At 49.7% G+C, this 16,805-nt stretch overlaps 1 long non-coding RNA gene across 1 annotated transcript in view; it reads left to right on the top strand.

Annotated features, from left to right (window-relative positions):
* The first annotated feature begins 4,706 nt into the window (after nt 1-4,706).
* The window catches only part of LOC141417824 (uncharacterized), a 38,864-nt gene continuing 26,765 nt past the window's right edge, over nt 4,707-16,805 (top strand). Inside the window, exon 1 of the long non-coding RNA XR_012442430.1 lies at nt 4,707-5,143. This is a non-coding gene — a long non-coding RNA (uncharacterized lncRNA). The remainder of the gene's footprint in view (nt 5,144-16,805) is intronic.

Raw genomic sequence — 16,805 nt, 5'->3', positions numbered from 1 at the left:
CTCTGTTGCTTCCGTTCAAATCCAGAAAACACCAGCCACGGTAGCTGGGGGGAGGGCAGGGCAGGGTCCCAAGCTTGGATTTATTTATTGCATTTGGGTATTTCTTTGCTGCTCTGCCTGTCCCCTCTGGGCACACAGATACTCAATTCTGATTCACAGCCCCTAACCAGATGCAAACAGGGAAAGGCAGACAGAAGGTTCCCGGGGGCTTCTGATCCCTGTCTTAAATGGTTGGGATTTTCTCTCTCACTGTGTCTTGGTGGGAGTTGAAGTTCTCTGTAAAATCCTACACAACAGGATGGGAGGGTGGCAGGCCATGGCTCAGGCTAGCTAAGGGACAGAGTCATGCAGCCAGCCAGGGAACGGCAGATCGCCTAAGCAGAGGACAGTAGTCTTTCTGTCCAAGAGAAGGAGTCTGAACGTCACACGGAGCCTTTTTGTATTTTTTCCTCGAAGTCCTTATAATCTAACCCACGAGGACTCTTTTACGTGCCCACTAAGGGCCACCAGCCTCGGTCTGCCTGGGGAGCACAGACCAGCAGCTTGCCGTCTGAGGCCAAGGGCAGACGCCATGCCACCATCCAGGCTAATTTGCCCGACAAACGTGCTAGGCTTCTGCCTGGCAACCGCCTACGGTCGGCACAGCTCCCATCTGAGAGGAGAAGAGAGAGTCGTGTTTATTTAAAAGGAAGTCTCGTGAAAACGGCTCAATGCTGCATGTGTTTATGGATCTTCCTGGCAAAATGGCCAGCGTGGGTCTCGATGGGTGGAGATTAATATTCTAAAACTGTGCTACCTTACTAAATGTTACTCTTTGCTACTGAAATGAAATCAAGAAGTATGATTTTCTACAAGCTGGGGAATTCCCAAATTTGGAGGGAAATACTGCGCTCCCACAATAATGCTGTCATTTTAATATAACTAGTCTCCAAACGATAAGAACGGTTAGTCCATTCCTTGGACAAAGCATTGGTGCACTTCCTGGAGCCAATCTATTATCAGAAATCTTTAGATGAGATACCATCAGTAGCCATGTTACTTCCGCTCTTCTAGAAACCTCAGAACCAATGACTCTTGGTTGTAGCAACTGGACAGAGAGCCATGCCAACATGCTTTCCTGTTTGCCACCAAACCTCTGCCAGGGCAGAGAGCTGGGCAGGTGGCTCCCACCACTGGTCCACTCACGGGGACTGAAAGCCAGATCACGCCACTAAAAATATTGGAAAGTACGTGTGTGGTTTTTTTTTTTTTAATTATTACTTGACTGTGTTCCTTAGAATAAATAAAGACTATTTTATAAGTTACACACAGCTCTGGTGCTCTGTTTGCCACCAGAGGGGAGCCATCAGAAGGTCCCTCTGGCTTGGCTTCTGATCTATCCCAGATCCCAAACCCAAGGCTTCCTGATTTGGGGACTGTGGTGAGAGTTCCACCCTATGCAGCTACCTAGTGCCTGAATACCTCATGTGCACCCTGCTGGCAGATCCCCAGAGTGAGTGAGCACAGGCTCCCTTCACCCCTGCCAGCCCCCAGCCCTAGACCCCAGAGTTCAGGTGTGGTGGGCCTTTTGTACTATGTTGGTTTTGTGCATGTGTGAACCAAACCCTAATACATTGGGAAAAGGGGCAGGGAAAGCAAACATTTCAAAATTGGGGACAGTCTCCTTGAAGCCCATGACCGCGAGAAGACTAGAAATTTCACTAAGCCCTGCAGAGCCTGCTCTTTCCTTGCCAAGGAAGCAGACCTGTGTTCCAGGGAAGGCTGTCTGCATGATGGTCCCAACCCAACTCACCCTGTTTTTCCCCCAGACTCTAGAGACAGGTAATGGCCACACTAGTGTAGGATACACCAGAGAGGAGTTTCTCCTACGTAGGTGACAGGTGGAACATACAAAGAGGGAGCTTCTGGAGGGTTCAGTTGCAGGCAGGAGACTCGGTACAAAATAAAGAGAGCTCCAGGCAGGGTTAGAGGGACAACTGATGGCCAGTGAGCAGTTGAGCTTGAACCTGACGTTTGGTTGGCCGTGGGGGTTGGGAGAAGTGCATTGTTGCAGTGTGACATTTCCCAACTTCACTTGATTTGAAGTTAGGTGGACAGGTGTCTAGCCATGACTGTCAAGGCAGCCTCTTAGCACTGGCCTTGTCTCCTGTGAAGAAGGCATGCTTGGCCTTTCCTGCCCCCCTCTTCCCACCCAAAGGAGGTGACTCCAGTGCAGGAGGGCGTCCCAGACAAGCCGACTTCTCTCTGGAGAGATCTTGACTCCAAGCTAGCAACACTGAAAACTCTGGGTCGCTCCACCAGATAAAAGTGTAGCCTCTTCATTGTCTGAAGCTTTTAGACTATCAACAAATGGATGTCTTTGTGAGTATAATGAGGTTTTTTTTTTTTTCCTTTTTTTGAGACATTTCACTGTGTAGCCCAGGCTGGCCTCAAACTTGAGATCCTCCTGCCTCAGCCTCTCCAGTGCTGGTATTACAGGCATGCGTGCCCACGCCCGGTGAGAAATGATTTAAGGCATGTTCATCAAAAGCAGCTCTTGCTCTTACTAGTGGGAGATTGCTCATTAGCTCAAACAAGGGTTCAGTATCCAAGGAAACCCACAAAGCATTACAAAGGCAAGGCTGTAATGAGCCCCAGAAAGCCAAAGATCATTTTCCTGCTTGATTTTATAACCTCATCCCAACCTGGAAGATGGGCAAGAGCACCAGCTCAGATCAACTGTATTTATAAAACTGGAAAATTCACCAAATGGGACAGAAAGACATTCCCTCCAGAACCCCTGTCTGCTGGGAGCTCTTCCCTAGCTGCATTCTGTGGCCCTGATATCCTCTAAGGGACCTGGGAGGTAACTGGTGTGGGACAAGACAAAGCAGCTTCCTGCCAGGAGCAAAGCTTGCACTGGTGTTCATTTAGAAGCATCGGTGTGTAGCTGAGCATGCTGGTGCACACTTGTAATCCCAGCACTTGATGCAGTGACAGAATTGTGGAGTCCAAGGCCAGCATGCCTCAAAAAACTATCAAAAAAAAAAAAATCAGCATTTTCTAAGGTGGCCAAAGGGGACACAACCCTGATGAAGGCTGATGGTCACAAAGGGTGAGTTGAGCAGGGATTTGACCTCCTTCTGCCAGGGCCTTATAGCCCGTGGCTCAGTCCTCACCCTCATGACCTCTGTAAGCACAGAGGCATTTCTCTGTGACCTTTACTAGAAGGGAGATCCCAGCCCTAGGGAAGGTCATGTTCCCCGCCCTAGGCTAATCCTTGCATCTGGTTTGGGAGCCCCAGAAGCAGCTCTCGTTCCACAAACCCCGAAGCTGAGCAAGCAGGACACTTGCCTGACCCTCAGTGAGCTCTCCAAACCTCAGAGCTGCAGGCGGAATGGGGGACTCACTCCTGGGGGGCCACTCCTGGGGATGGGTTTCCAGGCATAGCTGCCTGTTGGTAGCTGTTTACCCATGGAAAGTGGCCTCCTGCGTTTCTATCCCTCCATCCCTGTCCCCAGCTGTGCCCCCAGTGGAAGGATCTGTTGGTGAGAATTTACGCTTTTTTGGGGTAAGTCACACAGCCATGACTTGGAATGGTAGGCTGAGGTTTTGAATATTGCTTACAATACTTACCTCCCTGTTAGTTAGGACATGAGGTGCCCCTCCCCCAATGTGTTGTAGGCTTAGTTGCTGACAGATGATTGGGTTTTCTGTCACCTCCTGAGAGGTGACTGGTGCTTTCTCAATGGGTTAATCCATTGACAAGTCCATAGCTGAATGGTTATTAGGAGGTGGGGTCTAGTCAGCCACAAGGGTGTGACTTTGAAAACTAAACTTTGTCCCCGCCCCTTCCTCTCCACTGTCTCTGCTTCCTGTCCACCATGAGGTGAACCTCTCTGCTCCTCCATACCCAATCCGCCATGATGCTCTGCCTCACCACAGGCCCACAGTGATGGGGCCAAGCAGCCCTGGCCTGAAATCTTTGAAACCTAGACCTAAAAAGACTCTTTCCTCTTGTAAACTGATTTTTCTCAGATATTTTATCACAGTGATATAAAGCAAGCTAGCCTCTAGAAGAACAGGGGCCATTTCTTGTTGGCCAGCCTATGCCAGCCACACAGGCCTGGAGGATGACAACCCAGAGGCAAAGAGAAGCCAACTTGCTTATCCCCATGAACTGTTTGATTTCAATTGCTTACTTTTTTTTTTTTAAACGGTTTTGGGGTTTGAACTCAGGGTCTACACCTTGAGCCACTCCACCAATCCTTTTCTGTGATGGGTTTTTTGAGATAGGGTCTCATGAACTATTTGCCCGGGGCTGACTTTGAACCACAGTCCTCCTGATCTCTGCCTCCTGAGTAGCTAGGATTACAGGTCACCAGCACCTGGCTTCAATTGCTTACTTGAAGTTCTATAAAGTTATCCAGAAGAGAAACCATAGTCTCCAGGTTTGTCATGGCCACAAACACAAATTACCCCAAATTCCTGGATTTGCACATACAGCCAGCAACTTATTGTACCCCAACAGCAAAAGAAGACCCTGTGAAAGTCTAATGAAAGAAACAGAGGAAAAGAGGGTGCACTCCTGGGGACCACAGGTCAGCTGCATGCGGACTTTAGTGTTTATTTCTATTACCAAGAACAGCGCAGGTCCTGACAGCCATCCCTTGGCCCCTGGCCAGGGGTGGTGGAGGCGGGGATCCGGAGTCACAGCTGAAGAAGAACAGCAGGCTCACCAGGGCCAGCCCTCCCAAAGTCCACCTTACACTGAAATCACGGAGTGGGACAAAGTCCTCAGGGGCATCGAAGCAAGGAGGGAGGAGCCAGCCAAGGTGGAGCCCTGCAGAAGGACATAAGCCACCCATGTCCCTGGCTGGATGGGCAGGAGGTGGGCCACCAGCCCCAGCTGCTGCGGGCCAAAGCCGGCTGCAGGAAGCCGGTGTCTAGAATGTCACCAGCGCTTCCTCCCCTGTGTCCTGGATGGGGTCCAGGGCTCCCGGAGAGGCTGCGGTTTGGGGCGCGCAGCAGGGCTGGGCGGGATGCCTGCCTGCGGTGGACGCGCGCCCCGCCTTCTTGGACGCGAACACACCCCCCCATTTCCCCGGGCCCAGGCGACACGCCTGGCCCTGCAGCCAAACAGGAGGAAGGCAGATTTGTGCGAGTAAGTACACGGTCCTGGAATTCTCGCCGGTTGCCACACACTCCGCGGAGAATAACTGGGGGGGAAGGTTGCGTAACCGCCCGGGAAGCCGGGGCGCGCAGCGAGCGCGGAGCTCTCCCCGCGTTCCCACGGCAGGCAGCAAGCGATCGCGGGACCTGGGGACACAGCCGGACGTCGCCTTCGGGTGGCACCCATGCCTCGCTGCAGCAGGGTGACACCGTGGCTCCGCGGAGGGGTTGAGCGCCAGGGTCCCCCACCACCACCCTGGGCTAATGATTGGGGGGGTGGGGATGAAGATTAGCGAGGGCATCGCGCCCACAGCCCCAGGCCAGCAGCGGTGGCAGTGGCCCCGCCTGGCAGCGCCTAATGAGCCGCAGTGCCATCGCCAAGGCCCCAGGCTGGACGCACACCGGGTCCCCAGGGAGGGGGCAGCCTGGGGAAGCCCCACCCGATGTGATCTGGAAGAGTGACAAGCCCTAACCCCATCCCAGGGCCTGCGCCTGGGCAGCTGCTCCGGCTTCTCAGCCCCATGGAGCCCCCATGGGTGTGGGTCCATCCCGGGGGTGTGTGGGGAGCGGGATGAGTCACTTCCCCAGGCCCAGCCGCCTAGTGGAAGGAGCCACCCTCTCCTCCGGCTGGCGTCACTTCACAGCAACCCTCTCCCTGCTCAGGTCCTGTGGGATTGTAGTGGCACAGGGTGGGGGTGTGCGAGAGAGAGGAGAAGGGGAGCAGCACAGAGGTGGCCAAGCCTGCAGCCTCCAGGGTGGCCTGGCACCCCAGAGCACTGGAGCTGGCTTTCCTACCTCCTCTGCCCTCTGAGGGCCCTGGGCTCCCACTGCTCCAGACATTGGGGAGGCCCCCACCTTCCTCCCCCAGGCTCCCCAGACCAGATGGACACACACCAGGAAGGGAGGGTGGCTCTGTTGGCTCACCCTGGTGGGCACCACTGAGCTGCGGAACTAGCCTCTCCATTAATCTGGAGAGAAGCTTCTGGCACCAGCTCCCACTCCCCTGGCCTCTTCCCACTTCCCATTTCCTGGTGAAGGGACCTTGGAAACCCAGCCCAGAAAGGGAACTCATCAAGCCACCTCCACACACAGTCTCTCCTTTTCCACCTCTTCACTCATCCTCCAGCCCCAGCCTGGAGGCCACACGTTTGGCTCACATCCATCTGGGGCGGTGCCCAGCTGCTTGCTGGAGAGCTGACTGCCCTGCCCTAAGAGCAGCTGCCCACGACATGGTTTATGTGTGTGCTGAGAACCAGTGTGCAGCCCACTGGGCTCTTGTGTTGAAGAAGTAGAAGAGTGGTTTCCAGAAGCACCTGTAGTAGCCAGGTGCTGGTGGCTCTCGCCTGTAATCCTAGTCACTCAGGGAGAAGGAGCAATTAATAATCTCATTTAAATAGAAGAGGAAGTGTAGATGAACAGCCTTAAGGAGGAGCAGAAGAAGAGCTCCAGCAAAGAAGAGCCCAGAGGCTGGGCTCCCACCATTAAAAACCCAGGTCATTGTATTTGTTTTCTATTGTTGCTGTGACAAATGACCACAGACTTAGTGTCTTTAAAAACACTAAATTTGAGGTGATGTATTTTTCATCTTACAATGAAGAGGGCAGGAGCCTGAAATGGGTCTCACTGGACTAAAATCCAGGCGTTCACGGAGGTGGGCTTCTTTCTGGTGACCCTAGGAGAGAATCTGTTTACTGTCATTTCTACTTCTAAAGGCTGCTGGCATTCCTTGGCTTGTGGTCTCTCCTGCTATCCTCAAGGCATGGCATCCTTGGGCTGGTGGAGTGGCTCAACTGGTAGAGCACCTGCCTGACAAGCGTGAGGTCCTGAGTTGAAATCCCAGTACTGCCAAAAAAGAAAGAAGGAAAGAAAAGAGAACAGGCATGGCCTCCTTATATCTCTTTGACTCTTCTGGACTCTGGTCATTACTTTGGGCCCTGTAGGATAATCTCCCTATTTTAATGGCCACTGATTAACCTTAATTCTTTTTGGAACCTTTATCCCCTGTGTCACATAACCTAACATATTTGCAGAATCCCAGGAGTCAGACATATTTGGAGACCCCTTTTCTGCCTGCTACAGCTAGGTAACAACTTCACTCAAGAAGCTGAAGTGAAAACAGGTGATGTTGTCAGTGCCCGTCTAAGAGCTGCCAAGGATACAACAGTGAATAAAGACAAAAATACAAAATCACTGTCCTCGTCTGGTTTGCGTTTGGTGAAAAGTGATGAGAAGTAAACAAAAGAGGCAAAATAGAGATTGTGCTAAGTGCTAAGGAAAAAAATAACGCAGGTCAGGAGCTAGAAGTGGTGCTGGACACCACTGTGTGCTGGACAACTGTTGCCCACATCTCCTGCCCTGGGCCTGGAGGCTGATGTCATGAATGGCGTCACAGGTGTCATTAGGTCATCCTTACATCACTTCTGTTTGAAGCCCATTCAGGAGACTGGAGGGCAGGAGGCAAACGGGCCAACATTTCTCCCCTGAAGGCCTCATCCCCTGTAGGAAGCTTTTCCAAAGAGGCCGGTGTAGGTGTATTACTCAGACTTTGCATCTCTGTGATCAAAGAACCTGAGCGAACTGCTTAATGGAAGAAGGATTTATTGATTGATTTTTTTTTTTTTTTTGGTGGGGGACATACCGGGGTTTGAACTCAGGGCCTGTGGCTTGCTAGGCAGGCGCTCTACCACTTGAGCCACTCTGCCAGCCCTGCTCTGCGTTGGGTATTTTTGAGATAGGGTCTCGCAAACTATTTGCCCTAGCTGGCCTCAAACCATGATCCTTCTGATCTCTGCCTCCTGAGTAGCTGGAATTCCAGGCGAGGGCCACCAGTGCCTGGCCTGGAAAGATTTATTTTAGTTCATGGTTTCAGAGAGTCCAGTCCATGGTTACTTGGCCCCCACTGTGCTTGGGAAGGACATCGTGGAGGTGAAGCCTGTGGCAGAGGAGAGCCAAGGAGGACATGAAGGAGGGAGGGGGTAGTGGGTGGGGGAGAGAGAGAGGGAGGGAGAAGACAGGGCTCTAGAGGGAAAGGAGAGGAAGTGCCAGGGAGAGGCTACCCCAGTGACCTGTCCCCAGTGACCTACCTTCTTCAGCTAGACCCCACTTCTTAAAGCTTCCCACCACCTCCCCTAATAGCACCACCAGCTGGGGACCAAGCATTCAACAAACACCTAAGCCTGTGGGGGATTACAGGTGTGAGCCGCAGCACCCAGCATGTAGGATTTTTTAAGAAGTTGTTTCAGTGTCCCACTTACATCTCCTCACCACCCCCTTTGGACTCACACAGCCTAGATGGCTCCCTATTGCCTGTTCTGCTCTGGGCCTGAGAGCCCTGTTAGGCAGTTGTGGAATGAGACCCTTGTGTGTGGGGCAGGCCAGGGGGTTAATGCCTCTGGGAAGAGCAATGCAGGTTGGCGACAAACACCCAGGTCACTTGCCTTAGCAAGTTGTCACTCACTCATAAACATTCCTTTCTCAGCCCTTTCGCTTCCCTTCCTCATTTCTCGATTTTCCCCCACTGGTGCCAAACTGGCCACTCGGGCTCCAGACCGAGTCTTAGCTTCAGCTTCTGGGGCATCACAGGCACTGTGTGAGCCACCGTTAGGATCTGGGGGTCTCCCAGGGACAGGTGAGCAGCTGCTGCCCAGGGTGAGCAGGGGAGAGGCAGGGGACCAGGCGGATGCTAGGGGGACAAGCCAGAGGTGACCTGGGCAAGGATAGGAGCCAGAGGTGCTGTCATTGTGGATACACTGTAAAGAAAGAGCCAGTGTAACTTGCTGGTGTGAGATGTGAGTGACATCAAGACTTCTGTCTGAACTTCAAGGTTTGGGCTGAACAAAGGAAGGCTGGGGTGGCCCTTGGCTGGGGTGTGCAGGATGGAGAAGGAAAGCCAGGTTGGGACATGTGGCAGCTGAGCTTGGGGAGCCAGCAGATGGCCGGGGTCCCAGGGCCCCAGGGAAGAGCCCAGATTGCAGGTAGGAGTTGGAGCATCATGAAGACACCAGTGATATTTAAAGCCAGGACTGGAGAGGTCCCCGCAGGGACGAATGGACAGAGAGAGGAGACCCCGAAAGTGAGTCCTGGGCACCCAGTGTTTCAGGGTCGGGGGGAGCAGAGAGCACCAGCACAGAAGTCCTGGAAGGAGCAGCCAGGGAGGCCGGGGAAAGCCCAGGAGAAAGAGGGCCTGGAAGAACTGGGATCAAATTATCTGATCAAATCGTCTCATCCATGTGTCAGTTTCAGGTTATTTTGAACTGATAGATAAAACCGTAAAATCTATACATCTTCATGGAATGCTTTCTGTGTTTTATTGTTTTATTTTTTGAGACAGGGTCTCTCTGTGTAGCCTAGGATGGCCTTGAACCCATAATCTACCTATCTCAGCCTCCGGAGTGCTGGAATTTCAGGGATGCACCACCACTCCCAGCTTCCGTGTAACATTTTGATACATGTATCCATATTGTGTAATGCTTAAATCAGGTTAAACAGCTCTGTCTGTCCCCTCAGACGTTCCTTACCTCTTTGTGGTGAAATTTTAAAGTCCTTTTTTCCTGATTTTTTTGAAGCGTACAGTATATTACCATTATCTTTGGCAACCCCGTTGCATAATTGCACACCAGAACTTCTTAATTCCTGTTCCACTGTAACCCGGCAGCCATTGATTGATCTCTCTCCATTCCCTTGCACCCTCCCAGCCTCTACTCTCGACTTTCTTTCTTCTTTATCTCTTTTTTTTTTCTTTCTTTTTTTCTTTGGTGGCAGTGGGGTTTGAACTCAAGGTCTCACTTACACTTGCTAGACAGGCTGTCTTAATGCTTGAGCCACTCCACCAGCCCCTTTTTGTGAAGGGTTTTTTGAGATAGGGTCTCTTGAACTATTTTCCCAGGCTGACTTCAAACTGCGATCCTCCAGATCTCTGCCTCCGGAGTAGCTGGGATTACAGGCGTGAGCCACGAAACGCAGCCTACTCCCAACTTTCTGTGAGAACAATTAATTTTATATTCCACAGAAGTGAGTTCACGTGGTACTCGCCTCTCTGTACCTGGCTAATCTCAAAGCACAACAATCTCCAGTTCTATCCAGGTCTTCACCAATGACGTGACTTCTTTTTAAATTATTTTGCATCAGTGTCAAATTTACAGAAAAAGTTGAAGTATAATATAAAACTCTTTTGTTGTCTGTGTTTTGAACTCACGACCTCCATGCCCGCTAGACAGGTGCTCTACCGCTTGAGCCACTCTGCCAATGGTGTTTTGAAACAGTCTCACCGTGTAGCCCAGTTTGGCCTCAAACTTGAAACCCTCCTGCCTCTGTCTCCTGAGTGCTGGGTTGATGACTCGTGTACGTTACTGACATGATGCTCGTCACCCCCAAATTCTTGCGTGTGTATTTTTCCACAGACAAAGACATTCCCCACACAACTCAGGGCTTCATGCTAGTGAAGCAGGGGCTCTACCGTTTCAGCCACATGTCCAGTCCACTTTGCTCTGGTTATTTTGGAGATAGGGTCTCGCACAGTGTCTGCCTGGGCTGGCCTCAACCCACAGTCCTCTTGATCTCAGCCTCCCAAGTAACCAGGATTACAGGTGTGAGGCACCGGTCCCTGGCCCATCATGTCTCTTTTGTCCCTCCAGGCCTTCCCTCCTGCATGACCTTGACAATTTGGATGATGACAAGGCAGTCATATTTTAGAATGCTTGTCAATTTTGGTGCATCTGATAACATCTCATATGGTCAGGCTATGTAGCCAGCAACTCCATTCAGGGTGTATACCCCAAAGAATTGATAACAGGCACTCAAACAAATCCTTGTACGTGAATCTGCTATGTCCATCCATCGGTGGATGGATAAACAAAAATGACAACTGGCAGAACAGCTCAAGTGGTAGTGCATCTACTTTGCAAGCACAAAGTCCTGAGTTTAAACCCCAGTTTCACCAAAAGAAAAAAAATCACTGGCCAGGTGCCAGTGGCTCACTCCTGTAATCCTAGCTACTCAGGAGGCAGAGATCAGGAGGATCACGGTTCAAAGCCAGCCTGGGCAAATAGTTCATGGACATCTCAAAAACATCCAACACAGTAAAAGTGTTGGCAGAGTGGCCCAAGTGATAGAGCGCCTGCCTAGCAAGTGTGAGACCCTGAGTTCAAACCCCAGTACCACCACCACCACCACCAAACAAACAAGGCACTGTGTATATTTATAGGATGGAATATTATTCAGCCATAACAAGGAATGAAATACGATACAAGCTACAAGATGGGTGAACTTCAAAATATTATGTAAGGTGGGCTAGAAATGTGAATCAGAGGCAGAGCGCTTGCTGAGTGTGTGCAGGACCTAGGTTCAACCCTCAGCACTGCACACACGCACATGTACACACAGATACACACATGCACGCACATGCACACATTCATCTACCATCTGTCAGCTATCTATCTATCATCTATGGCTATCTACCCATCTATCTGTATCTGTCATCTATCTATCTGTCGTCTATCTATCTATTTATCATCTGTGGCAGGCACAAAAGGTCACAGATGATAGCTTTCATTTGTATGAAATATCAGGATAGGTAGGTCGCAGAGGAGACACCTAACAGATTGGTGTCTCACGGGGGCTGGGGGAGAAGGAGGGATGGAAATTAGTTGCTTAATTGATACTTGATTTTTTGGGGAGTAATGAAGATATTTTGGATTTAGATAGAGGTGTTGGTTTCACAAAAAGAATGATTCACTTTAAAAACAATTGCACTTATTCAGTAAGTTAGTTAATTAATTTTTTGCTGCACTGAGGTTTGAAGTCAGGGTCTTATATCTGCTAGGCAGATACTCTGCCACTCGAGCCACTCCACCAGCCCTTTTTGCTTTAGTTATTTTTCAAATAGGCCCTTGTGTTTGTGCCTGGGTCAGCATGAACCGCTGTCCTCCTAGTCGTGCTTCCTGTGTAGCTGGGTGGCAGGTGCACACCACCACAGTCAGCCATTGGTTAAGATGGGGTCTTTTTGCCTGGACAGGCCTCGAACCAGATTCTTCTGCTCTCTGTCTCATGAGCAGCCAGGATCACAGGCTGGTGCCACCACACCCACAGGTGATGCATGTGTGTGAGGTCACCTCAATTTACGAAAGAATCAAGTTATGCATCATGGGCGGGGATATCAGAAAGGCATTTCTGTCTTCTTACTGCATCCAGTTAGGTGACACACAGGTTCTATTTGTCCTGTTGCTGATGGTTGGATATGGTTTAATTGTGTCACCCCCGCCCCCAGGTGCCTGTGTTTGAAGGCTTGATTCCTAGGGTGATGGTACTGGGTGGATGGCACCTTTAAGGGCAGGGCCCAGTAGGAGCTCCATGGGTGATCCCTCAGGAGGGATTCCAGAGCTCTCAGGAGATATAAAAGGACCAAGCCTGGCCCTGACACCCAACCATGCCCTGCTATTGCCACCTGTGTCATGAGCTCTACAGCCAGGTGGGGAGGGGGTACCTTCACTGAGCCATTTGGATTCTCAGCCTCCCAAACCGTGAGCTAAACAAACCTTTCTTCTTCTTAAGTACACTGTGTCAGGTACTGTGTTACAGTGATGGAAAACTGGCTGACACACATGAAAGTGGACGGTGTCTACTTTCATGACTAGATCAAGGTGCTGTCTGCCAGGTTTTTCCTCCACAAAATTACTCCTTTCCTCCCTGTAATTAATAAGGACCTTGTCAGTAGCTGCTTTGAAGCTATGTAAATAGCCTGTTCTTCATCAAAATTTCCGTCTATTTATTTATCTGTGGACATAGTGGTTCTGTCATTAATTTCCACCTGTCTCGGTGTGTTATGATCTCTTATTTTCATTATTTGTTGTGGGGCTTCCATTGCCCCAGATTCGGACAGTGATGACCCCCTTACTGCCTGTGTCCATGTCCTCTTGACATGGCCTGTCCCTTTCTGAGCGCCTGCTGTTTGCTTCCTGCACAAGCTACTCCAGGCTTGCTTGGTGTTTTCACTGATTGACTCAGAGTCAGCCTCTCCTCCGAGGAACTCTGGTTCCATTTGCAGGACAGCAGGATTTAGGAACCAAGAGATGTGAACAACTTAAATATTAATAACAAAAGACAGGACTGTGAAATAGGTACAGGGTGGGGACACTAGTGGGAGGGGGAAGTGAATGAGGAGAGGGAGGTGAGGGAATATGGTGGATGGACTTCATATGCTTATATGAAATAGACAAAGAAACCTCTTGCAATAGTTTTAAGTGGGGCGGGGAGGGTTGAGAGGGAGAGCTGGTGAGGTGATCTGACCAATGTACAATGTCAGGCTATTTGGAGCTGTCACAGTGAACCCCCCTGTACAACAAATGCATTCTAATTAAAAAATAAGAAATTAATAATAGAAAGAAACCACGCGATGGGGCTCATTGCTGTTGGGGTGTCAGTTCTCCCTGACCCCCGGCGAGAAGCCCTGTATGCATGCAGGTGCACATATGCTCACTTTGTGCACACTTATTTCCAGATTTGTGGGCTTTCAGAACCTTGCAAATTCACACCAATTCTTCCGGTTCTACCCTAACCCCACGTGTCTCTGTCCCACGTTCTCCCATCTGTGAATCACTCTTTTCTGCCATGAGAACTGGCCTGCCGCTGCCCTCCAGTCAGCCCTGGGACGGACACCTTCCTCCTCCTGCTCAGACACCCACACGGCCTCAGGGCAGAGTCCAGCCTCCTGACCCAGCGCTTCTCCCACGCCTGAGTCCTCCTCGTGCTTGGGCTGCAAACTCTATCTCAGTTTATCGCAGCCGTTTCCCCTGCTCAGCCCCACCTAATAAATTCTGGCCTGAATTGTTCAGGATGGAAAGAGAAGGCACCAGGATCGGGTGCTGGGGCTCACGCCTGTAATCCTAGCTACTTGGGAGGCTGAGATCAGGAGGATCACAGTTTGAGGCCAGTCTGGGCATACAGTTTGAGAGATCTCATCTCTAAAATAACCCAGAGCAAAATGGACTGGAGGTTTGATTCAAGTGGTAGAGCGCCTGCTTTCCCACCCTTCTCCTCCCCCAGAAAAATAGGGGATGGGGTGTGGCTCAGTGGTAGAGCAAGTGCTTGGTGTGCAGGAGGCTCTAGGTTCAATTGCCAGCACCGTTTTTTTTTAACTTTTAGGAGAATTTTAGTTGCTACATGGTAGTTGTTCACATTTAAGGCACAGTGCAACATTTCAACACGTTACAATTTGTAACAATCAGATCAGGGGAACTGGCAGACCCACAACCTCTCCGCAGACGCTTGTCCTTCTGTGCTCAGAACATTCAAAATCCTCTGCTACTATTCTGAAATATATTACTGTAGATGATACAGCAATTATCACAGTACTGCAGTGCCATGGAGGTGAAAAGTTATTCCTTTTATCCATCTCTGCCCTGTAGCCATCAAACCAGCCTCTTCCCGTCCCCTTCCTGCACACTCTTCAGTTTTAAAATGTTACCTGGAAATAGACTGTAGAAATTTATTTTTACTTTTTTAGGCTCTATTTTTTGTTTATTTTTAATTTTTTATTGTGCTGGGGGTCCATGGTGACATTTACAGAAGTTCTTACGCTATATCATAGTTGAATTCACCCCCTCCATCTTCTCCTTTATCCCCTCCCCCATTCCTGGAACAGTTTCACCAGGTCTCATTTTTCCATTTTCATTCATGAGTACATAATATTCCACCAGATTCACCCTCCCACACCCTTTCCTTATATCTCCCCCTCCTACTGGTGCCAACCCCTAGACAGGACCTGTTCTCCAATTTGTAAGAGGAAAAAAAAGACATTTTTTGTTTGTTTAAGATAGCTACACAGGGAGTTTCTTTGTGGCATTTCCATGTATTATAACCCAAATTGGTTCATCCCCTCTATTTTTCTCCTTTTCCCTTAGTCTCCTTCTTATTGTGACTTCAACAGGTTTAAAAATTCTATATTCATTCTTGTATAGAAAGTACATCAGCCATATTCACTTTCTTAGCTTCCTCCTTTTACCCTCCCTCTGTCGTATGTGACCTCCCCTTAGCGTGACCTGTTTTCATGACGTAGCTGTGTTTGTATAGGGCCTGTATTCCACATATGAGGGAGAACATGTGGTCTTTGTCTTTCTGACCTGGCTAACTGCACTTAAGATGATGTTCTCCAGTTCCATCCATTCGAGACTAGAAATTTATATCGCAAACCTAATTATGTTTGTGAGTTAAAATTATGAAGTCTTTCCCCCTTTATTTTCCAAATTATCTGTAATATAACTATATCATCATTTTGTGTTTGAAGTTTTACTTTTTGGTGCTGGGGATGGAGCCCAGGGCCTTGAACTGAGCCACGCCGCCACCCCTGGCTGTATTACTTTTCAATTAAAATTCATTGCAAAGGAAACAAGCCTTAAATGGCACTTTCTGTCATTGCCACTGCACACCCAGCACTTGGGATTCACACTGACAGCCCAAGAAGGTGGCTGTAATTTTTTTTTTTGACAGAAGACCAGGAGAAGAGCAAGTTTATATCAAAAGAACTAGGATCAGAATATAAAGTTCTTATGAATTTTAAAGAATAAAACTGGAGCTCTTGCTCTGAAACAGGTGATATTTTTTCCCTTGCTCCTCCCTGTGGCATAAGAGCTGAAATAAGACTTGATATCATGCACTGTCTTGTCTGGCAAAACAGAGCGGGTCAGCTGGGTGCTGGTGGCTCACTCCTGTAATCCCAGCCACTCAGGAGGCAGAGATCAGGAGGATTGCGGTTTGAAGCCAGCCCAGGCAAATAGTTCATGAGACCCTATCTGCATTATCTTGATAATACTCAACACAGAAAAGGGCCGGTGGAGTGGCTCAAAGTGAAGGCCCTGAGTTCAAACCCCAGTAGCACAAAAAAGAAAACAACAAACAAACAAAACCAGAGAGGGTCTCAGACAGACTAACTGCTGTCCTGTCCTCCTTATCCTGTTCTCACTTAGAAAGTCCTCCAGCCAAACCTCCTCCTCTCAGGGCCTCAGTCTTGCCAGGCAGGTGCTCTACCACTTGTGCCACTCCGTCAACCCCAAACCGCCAACAAGCCAATCACAGCTTCCTTGGAACCAGGGAGTATCCCACCGGCTTGGTACTGCAAAGCCTGTCTCCCATGGCTCCTGCTTCTTCATTAGGTTCTGGTTCTCATGTGGCCCTGTGCGGCATGTAGTGTGACTACTAAAATGCTGTCCATCTGTCCAGTCTCGGCACTTGTGTATCAGACCATCCCCACAGGGCAGGAATGGCTCTCTCAGCAATGGAGAGAGGAGAGGATTAAAACTTTCCCCTCTAGCTGGGCTCTGGTGGTCGCGCCTGTAATCCCAGCCACTCAGGAGGCAGAGACCAGGAGAACTATGGTTCAAAGCCAGGCAAATAGTTCTCGAGACCCTATCTTGAAATCATCCATCACAAAACAGGGCTGATGGAGTGGTTCAAGGTGTAGGCTCTGAGTTCAAATCCCAGTACCAAAAAAAAAAAAACCCCAACCAAACAAAGAAACAAAAACCTCTCCCCTCTAAATATAGCTAAATACCTTGGAAGTTATGTAACAGACACTGATGACAAGACTTGAAGCTGGAAAGAAGATGAGGGACCAACGAGGGACAATGACATAGTCAGTTCCCTGAGTTTCTCTTTCCATCTGC

The sequence above is a fragment of the Castor canadensis genome, chromosome 16, assembly GCF_047511655.1.
Source record: "Castor canadensis chromosome 16, mCasCan1.hap1v2, whole genome shotgun sequence".
Classification (NCBI taxonomy): domain Eukaryota; kingdom Metazoa; phylum Chordata; class Mammalia; order Rodentia; family Castoridae; genus Castor; species Castor canadensis.
Note: the sequence above shows the minus strand (reverse complement) of the source record. Positions and strands in the feature narration are given on the sequence as shown.